Below are 8806 nucleotides of genomic sequence, written 5' to 3' on the forward strand. Positions count from 1 at the left end.
GGCGTGACCTTTTTATCTGCGGTCAGAATCTCCGCGGGCCAAACAAGAATATGGAGTACATTATTTACTATGGGAAATGTTTGCCTTCAGCCAACCGATCCCGTGCGAGCATTCGCCGCCTCCATGTCCTTCAGATGCACTTTTCAATTGACGGTCGAGAGCAACCCCTTGCGTCTCCACGTTTCTGCAACTAGTCCTCTATTTCGGGAAGGGGGTTTTCAACTAGCCTTTTGTTACAAGCCGAAGAGGGCTAGAACCCGCCGCGCACGGACTAGGGAAGGCGACGGCGGCCAAAACGAGCACCGCCGCCTGTAGGTCATCGTTGTCGAGTGCATCCATGTTGGATTTCCACCACTAAACGCCTCCCCGCCGATCGGATCAGTAGATCTGGCAAGATCCGCCAAGTCGGTCGTGGAGCGCCATCAATGAGATGCGCGTCAGGGACCACCGACACTGGTAGCAGCCACAACACCGCGCGCATACGTCCACGTCCACTACTAGTGTTCGGCCCTGCATCGCTGTTTGCAACAACACCTCCGAGACATGTTTCTGCAACAACGAGGTTGTTGTGGAACGGCGGCAGCGAACGACGACTATGCAAGTGTGCGACGTGGCCGGAGATGCTGTTGCCATTTTTGCAACAAGGATCGTGTTTTAGAAAATTAGACACGGCGGCGGAGATGTTATAATTTTTGCAGCAAAAGTCTTGTTGTAGGAAATTAGGGAAGAGGATGTTTTGCAACAAGGGTCTTGTTGCAGAAAACTAAAGAAGAGAAGGAAGTGCTCACAACACCGAATCAGACGGCCCATAAGGCGCTGGATCTTTTAAAAAGATCCGCCGGCCGACGCGTACTCCTTCAACATTTCGTCCTTCACTGTGTACTCCTTCAGCCCTTCTATATTTATCTCGAAATTTGCCTTTGTAGCCATGCATGCTGACCAAATTTATTAGAAGAAATAACGTCATATGCCTAGTTCCATGCTCTTAAGACCATGTGAGGCTGAGGAAGTGAGAATGGAACTAGGGAAATAGGAGGTCACTCGTTCTGCTTTGTATAAGCAAAAGGCCAAACATTTTTTTTGAAGAATAGGCCAAACGAAAATATGGGTACATTATTTACTATGGGAAATGTTTGCCTTCAGCCAAAGGATTCCGTGCGAGCGCCCGCCGCCTCCGTGTCCGTCAAATGCACTTTTCACCGGACGGTCGAGAGCAATCTCTTCCGTCTCCACTCTCCACGGTGCGATTCTAAACCTCGTACAATAAGATGGAGAGAAGGACGCATGCACGGGATGTCCCGAACACGTTAGAAAATCATCTTTTGTATTGTAATACGGATACACATGAGATTCCCATTATATACGTGCGAGGCTGATCCGCTTGCAGGAAACGTAGGTTGATCGATCGGTTCCATCTCGAGATCGACTCAAAGTCGAGCCTGCAGCCGCCATGCACGAGACGCGATGGCCGGACCTCGCGCCGGAACTGCTCCGTGAGATCTCCTCCCACATGCACAACGTCGCCGACTTCATCCGCTTCCATGCCGTCCGCAGGCCATGGCGCGACTCGCACGACCCAACCACGACGACTGATCATCAGTTCCTGCCATGGCTCCTCACGCCCTGCTACCAGCATACGTCTCGCTCAAGTTCACATGCGTCTTCTCCAATGCAAGCTACGTCGCGCCGCCGCCCATATCTGGCGGCCCCATGATGAACTGGGTGGCCAGCGCCGACGGCACGGAAGTCCGCTACTTCACCGCTTCCGGGCCCCATGGCCCACTCCTCCAGGATCCTCTCGCCGGAGGGCCCCCCACCCACCTGCCTGACTGTAACATTGCCGGCCAGTTGGGGGAGGAGAATCCCAGTTGCATCATCTACAAGGATGGCGCCGTTCTTATGTACAGCGAACACGCCAGCAACCTATGTAGCATTGAGTTTAGGGCCGCGCTCCTGCGTCCAGGTGATGACAAGTGTCGAAGGATGGTTGGAGCCTGTCAGACCGCATCCTGTTTCTGGGGTGGCCCAATAGTTTTGCCGTCGACGCGTCGCGACTGGGCGTGAGCGGTGGATTCGCCTATTTCGTGTATTGGGACTACGAGGGGAACGGTCTGCCGCATGAGCAGCAGCATGGCGTGTTTAGGTACAACCTCATGGATGACACGATAGAGTTTGTGGAGTTGCTGCCACAAGGATGGTACACAGAGATGTGCACCTGGCTTGTCCCCCGGCCCACCATTGCTACAACCATTCAGGGTCCATCTGCTACTCCAAGAAGCAATAATATGATTCGCATTGCTAGAATCCATCAGGGTCTAGCTGCTACACAAATAAGCAATAACATGATTCACATTGCTAACCCAACATGGCCTATCTAATACCCAAGAAGCAATAGCATTATTCCCATCAAGAGAATATATGGCCCTTACTTTAGGGTGTTGTGGTTACTCACTGCAAAGAGCTCTCAGCTGCAATACTTATTTAGTAAGCACGGCAGAGTGTCCAATGACGAAGTAATCTACGTACTACAAGAAGACCAAGACATGACAGGGTATCGGCATTGTTACCATGTCCACGACACATGCCCTTGCCGCTCTTGACGGGCTGTATCTGGATGAGCACTGCCTGGAGGTGAGCTTAGTGAAAGAGGGGCGGCGCTGATGACCTATATAGGTCGACCGATCGATCAATCTTAATCAGCTGGCCATCATAGTTATCAGTCTAGTTGCTTGATTAGCATTATCTATTCTTTTTAATTGGAATATATAGTGAATTTGATCTGATAGCCCAGATAGGTAGGAAGGTAAAACCTCTATACATGCACATGACTACACTGCGAACATGTGATGAATCATTGATGATGTCTCAACTTACAAAACTACTCCCTGCGTTCCTTAATATAAGACCTTTTGGTAGTTCAAATTTTGAAGAAGCCATTCATTATTACAAATCACAGAGAAGAAGCATGAAACCTAGAATGATAAGGAGAGGGTTGAGGTCACCCCGCGTATGACATGTTTATAACTGTGGGGCATCATAGAAAGGTCATAAATCTATGACTGTGCGGCTATGCCCGTGAATTAGAAAGATGAAGATAGGTGGAGAGGAGAAAAGAGTTGGTCGTAAAGCAGAGGTCATGGGTTGAGAGCTGTGGTAGTGAGAAATATTATGCCTAGAGATTCCTAATGACCCTAGTGTATCATTGCAACTAAATAAATCCCGTACAAGTATCGGCATAATTATACTCGGCAACGTCATAAATTTCCTAATAGGACTTGAGTCTTCTAGGGAATTTTTTTCTAGCACACATGGATCTGAAATAAATCCAGAAAAATGCAACCATCAGTGTCTAAATATAGCACTTGAACCCTGGTGGGCTGGGGATAACACTATTCTCCTAATCATCCAACCACCGATTGGTTCACGTCGTCTAGGGAAACTTAGTTGTGGAATTTGAGCAGAAGTTAGCAGTGTGCATGCCAGTGGTAGATGACTGTTTTTTTCCTATTTGTACGAGTAGCTGACACATATTTCACAATTTTTTTTTGCACGTGATGAATATTTTCGGAAGTCGAGAGCGAAAACTTTATTTGACACATATGTACAATTTGTTTTATATGGGCAAGCATATACTATGGAAAAACCTTATACATGGTATCTATTGAATTAGTTTTAATAGGTTGCGTGAATAGTTTACTTGACATAGGCGAAGTACTTTTTATTTGGCATGCATGTTTGGAAATTTTTCATGGACAACACTTGGCTCATAACTCAGAGTTGCATATGCCCCTCGTGCATTTATCTCGAAATTGCCTATATGGCGGAGGAACAAACAACAGAACGTGAAAGAAATTTCAATGAAAATTTGGCATTTCCATGGGACTGGAAAAGTTTTAACCTTGAATTTTTTGGCCGGACATAAGATTCGAATTAATTTCAAACAAAATTTAATTTAGGTCAAAATTCTCCGTTCATTGAAATTGAACATGTTGTGATAGATCGGATTCCGAGATAATTTTGAAAATTTCAGTAAGGTCCGAAACAGATTTTTGTTTTAATCTGGGCGTGTACTTAGTCCAGCGGCAAAATAGACGTGTTAGTATTTAACACCAGAGCGGATCGGATTGGGTACATATACGTGTAGGTGCCAGGTGCCAGATCTAGAACCAACCTGCCGCGATGCACGGGACGTGGCGGCCGGACCTCCCGCCGGAACTGCTCCGAGAGGTCTCTTCCCGTCTGCACGTCCCCGCCGATTTCGTCCGCTTCCACGCCGTGTGCAAGGCATGGCGCGACTCACACGGACCATCGACGACAACGTTAACGGGGACTGGTGCCGTGGCTCCTGGCGCCCAGCAAGACGAGCGAGGACTCCCTCTACTTCAGATGCGTCTTCGCCAACGCAAGCTACGTCTCGCCACCGCCCATATCTGGTGGCAGTGGCACCGGGATGAACTGGGTGGCCAGCGCCGATGGCACCGCCGTTCGCTACTTCACCGCCTCCGACCCCCACGGCCCAACCCTCCATGACCCTCTCGCCGGAGGGCCCCCCACCCACCTGCCTGACGAGAACGTCCTCCGCCGGTTGGAGGAGAATCCCACAGGCATCATCTACAACGACGGCGCTGTCCTTCTGTTCAGCAAACACGACAGCATCGACGCATATACAACCGAGTTTATCCACAGGACCCTCGAATGCCCCTCCGACGGAGAGTTTTGTGTCGCGTATCACAAAGGCAAGATCCATGTGACCGTTGAGGACAGACAACACGGTCCACAGCCGCAATCGACAGCGACGATGTCCTGGTTGCTAGGCCACAGTCGATGCCACGCCTATGTGACAGCTACTTCTACGAGCACAGCTATGTGCTCGAGTCCCGCGGGGAGCTGCTGTGGGCGTCGGTGCACATTTTGATGTATTACCCCGATAAAGGTAAGAATGGCGTCAATGACCTCGTCGACGCGCTCTCGATGTCGATGCACACACTTGAGGAGGTCACCGAGGGGCCAGAAAAGTTGATGTGTCTTGTTTCAAAAAAAGAGAAGTTGATGTGGACGAAGAAGGATGGCCGGAGCCTGGAGGACCGCGTGTTGTTCTTAGGGTGGCCCAATAGTTTCGCTGTGGACGCGGCGCATCTGGGAGTGAGCGGTGGGTTCACCTACTTCTTGTACTACGACGACCAGGGCGGCCGCCCGCGGCATGAGCGACATGGCGTGTTCAGGTACAACCTTATCGACAACACGGCAGAGTTTGTTGAGTGGCTGCCGCAAGGACGGGGCAGCGACATGTGCATGTGGCTCCTCCCCCAGCTCACAATTGCTCCAGTCCACCAGCACGGTTTAGCTGCTACTACTTCAAGAAGCAATAACCCTTGTGCTGGGCTGTTGATGCCCAGCCTACGTCTCAGTGCGAAGAGCTCTTGGCTGCATCCCTTGTTCAGCATGCTGCAACTCTTGTTCAGCTGGCTGCAACACTTGTTCAGCATATTCAGTAGTAGAGTGTTTGGTGGCAAGGTGATATACTAGTAGTAGAATTAAATATGTATTATATGTAACAAAAAATATATATTTACAAACTACATCCGTGTAGAAATCTAGTGATATACTTTTCATGGTAATTCCTCAAATCGATGACCTAGAACTACGTGAATGACTTATTCACCTAGACGGAGGTAGTAGTATTAGACGAGTGGGCGGGGCGCCGTCATCCATGGTATGGCTGATTTGTTGCCAATCGAGGAGGAGTATAGGCCGAGAAGATTGCGCGGCGTGCTAATTGATCAATTAACTTTTGTTTCCTTTTGGAGAATCAGTCGATCTATTACAGGTACAGGCTAAGCAGTTACACACGTACATGTGGCAACCAATCAATCGGGGGCCCTTCTTACTCGGGGGCCCGGGGCGGTCGCCCCCCCTGCCCCCTCAGGGCCGGCCCTGGATGCAATGATATATCAATCGCTTAGCTAGGTTAAAAACCACAAGACATGTTCCCACCAGAAAAAAAAAAGATAAACGAGACTTGCACATCACTGCACTGCGTCATGTGATCAATCATTGACGATCAAACTGCCTCATTTCTGTCCCTGACTTCTAACATTTATGTGAAGAACCTTCGAAGCCAGAGAAAAGCCTGAAGTGAAAGCGTGTGGAGGAAGTGGGGAGAGTGAGGAGCTCACCGGTGCCGGACGGGTTTACAATGGCGGGGCATGGCAGAAAGCTCATAAATCTATCTGCATGTAGTCCTTCCGTTTGTTTTTACTCCGCATATAAGATTTTGTTTGAATTCAAACTTCATAAAGTTTGACCATGTTTATAGAAAAGATTTCAGCATTCACAGTACCAAACAAATATTATTAGATGCATGCTGGAATTATGCATGAGGCATGTTCCCGCAAAAAGGATAAGCGAGATTTACACAACACTGCATTGCATCATGTGATCAAATCATTGACATCAAATTGCCCCGGTTTCTATCTCTTGAATTCTAACATTTATGTACAGACTATTTGCTTGATGTGCTTAAAGAGCGACATCTCATCGCAGGGACGAAGCTAGAAAAAATGTTTGCTGGGGTCAAGTCTTTGGCAGTGGGGTCATCTTCAATAAATAGATAGTGTTTAGTACTAATTTAATGAAGCATTTCCTGATTTCATTGGGGTCAATTGACCCCAATGCCGACCAAACAGCTCCGTCCCTGTCTCATCGTTGTGTGATCCATTGCAGTATAGAAGCCAGAGAAAAGCATAAGATAGTGGTTTGTCAACTTCGGGTGTCCCTACACCGTCGCTGAGCATTGTACAAATTTTGCTGAACATGAAAAAAAAACCCAGTGGAACCTCGATTAACACGAAGAAACATTCACAAGAACTTGTATATTATCCATACAAAGACAACACGCAAATCTAGCATAAGTCGCTCACTGATGTCATACTACTAAGAGAACATACAACACAAAACTGCACAAGGGGGGGGGGGGGGGGGGGGGGGAGATAGTGTGTGAGGGCGCTCGCTAATGTGATATCGTCGATGGCCTGCTCCCCCAGGCCCCTCATTGGACGTTATCCCCCGTACCCGCCACGGGTGCTCTGATCCGTTGCGGCTCTCGCCCCTGTCCGCAAATCTGAAGCATAGAGGAGTGGATAAGGACTGGGGGGAATGGAATGCGGCAGGAAGTCAAAACCCTCAGCAGAATTATGACATGCCCGCGTGACACACAAAGCCCACGAGGCCCAAACAAAACCGGAAAAAGGCCGACGAAGCAATGCACACGGGCGACAGCACGTGGGCAAGGCGATCCCGTCTACTTCTCAAAACGTGAATCTTGGAGCAGATCATACCGTCCAGTGTTAGATGTGCTCTAACTAATTCACATCCTAATGAGAATTAGCAAATCCGTTCTTATTAATATATTTATAAAATCAAGATAATCCTAAGGCGAATCTATCTAAATAAACCTAAAACTCCCATTAGCACTCAAGATAAATCAGTACACATGATTTTAATTATTCTAATATAAATAATTATTCGTAGTCAAATTTTAAAATTTTGACTTGTGACATAAAGGATACTAACCAAGCTAGCTTGATCTATCACTATGCTGAAAATACAAAGGCAATGCGATCTAGGAATAACATCAGATAGAGACATTCACTTTTATAATGATCAAAATGAAAATCCAAGTTTTTTGATCTATCTGCGCTGACGCGGACGTTGTGGTGGCTGCCCTTCTTTAATCAAGCTAACCTCAAGATGGCATCCATCAAAAACGAGTTCATTGAGAGCAGCAAGAGCATCTTCCAGATGGGAATGTGTCGTCTCTATGGTCACATGGGCAATACCCTGTGAGGCCCTGGTCTTCTTATAGCATATCACCTCAGCGCTGGACACTTTACCATGCTTGCTGAAAAAGAGTCGGATCGAGCTGATTGCTCTTCACCGTGCTAGGCAGATTGCGCACCAGCACCGTAAGACTGGGCACACGATGTCTCTCAATGTGAATAGTGTGTCTTGGAGGACTAGAAATTCCTGGAGCTATCTGATGTTGCTGCTTCGGTGAGCCGTCAGCGATCTCCTGGCGGAACAAAATCAACGGCATATTAGCACATGTACGGTTGCATTGGCTTGAGTTGATGATAGGTCAACATTAGAATTTTTATTATTTACAAAATGAATATGAGAAGGCTTATTCAGGATTCTGGGTTAAACTCTTGTATGGTGGATTAGCTTTATGCGAGCATTAGACCAATAGTGCCGGGTTAAAAATAATGAAATATTTCAAATGAAATATAAAAAGGTTATCCTCAAGATGATCAAAATTAGGTGAAATTTCATCGAATATGTTTCCTTAATTAGATGCTACCATTAGATAAATAATACTCCCTCCGTCTCAAAATAAGTGACTCATCAATAAGTTACTGTAAAGTTGAGTCACTTATATTCGGATGGAGGGAGTATGAAGTAGGAAATTTTATTACAATGAAAAACAAACTTAAGAAACTGAAACTCTTTTGAGCAATATATATACCTGGGGAGGAGTGATGACAGAATCGGGGTTGAACCACAGGCACATTTTGTAGTCCCAACATCGAGGCAGCCGCTGTACAAGCTCGGTCTTGCCATTCATGAGATTGCACCTGAACACGGCACGCTTTCCATATTTAAAGACATTCTCATTTTGGTGAGTGAAGTCTGTTTTGAACCCTGAGAGGGTAGTGAGCGTCCGAAACGAACCCTGAAGTCCAAATCCCTGAAGTCCGTGTCCTGTAGTCGCTGATCCCGGATTTATTTGACCTTTAGTGCGTATCCA

The 8806-nt window shown here is 47.3% G+C and overlaps 1 pseudogene; it reads left to right on the forward strand.

The window, feature by feature from the left end:
* Window positions 1-1427: 1427 nt before the first annotated feature.
* Window positions 1428-2064, forward strand: LOC123076682 (uncharacterized; annotated as a pseudogene).
* Window positions 2065-8806: the final 6742 nt, after the last annotated feature.

The sequence above is a fragment of the Triticum aestivum genome, chromosome 3D, assembly GCF_018294505.1.
Source record: "Triticum aestivum cultivar Chinese Spring chromosome 3D, IWGSC CS RefSeq v2.1, whole genome shotgun sequence".
Classification (NCBI taxonomy): domain Eukaryota; kingdom Viridiplantae; phylum Streptophyta; class Magnoliopsida; order Poales; family Poaceae; genus Triticum; species Triticum aestivum.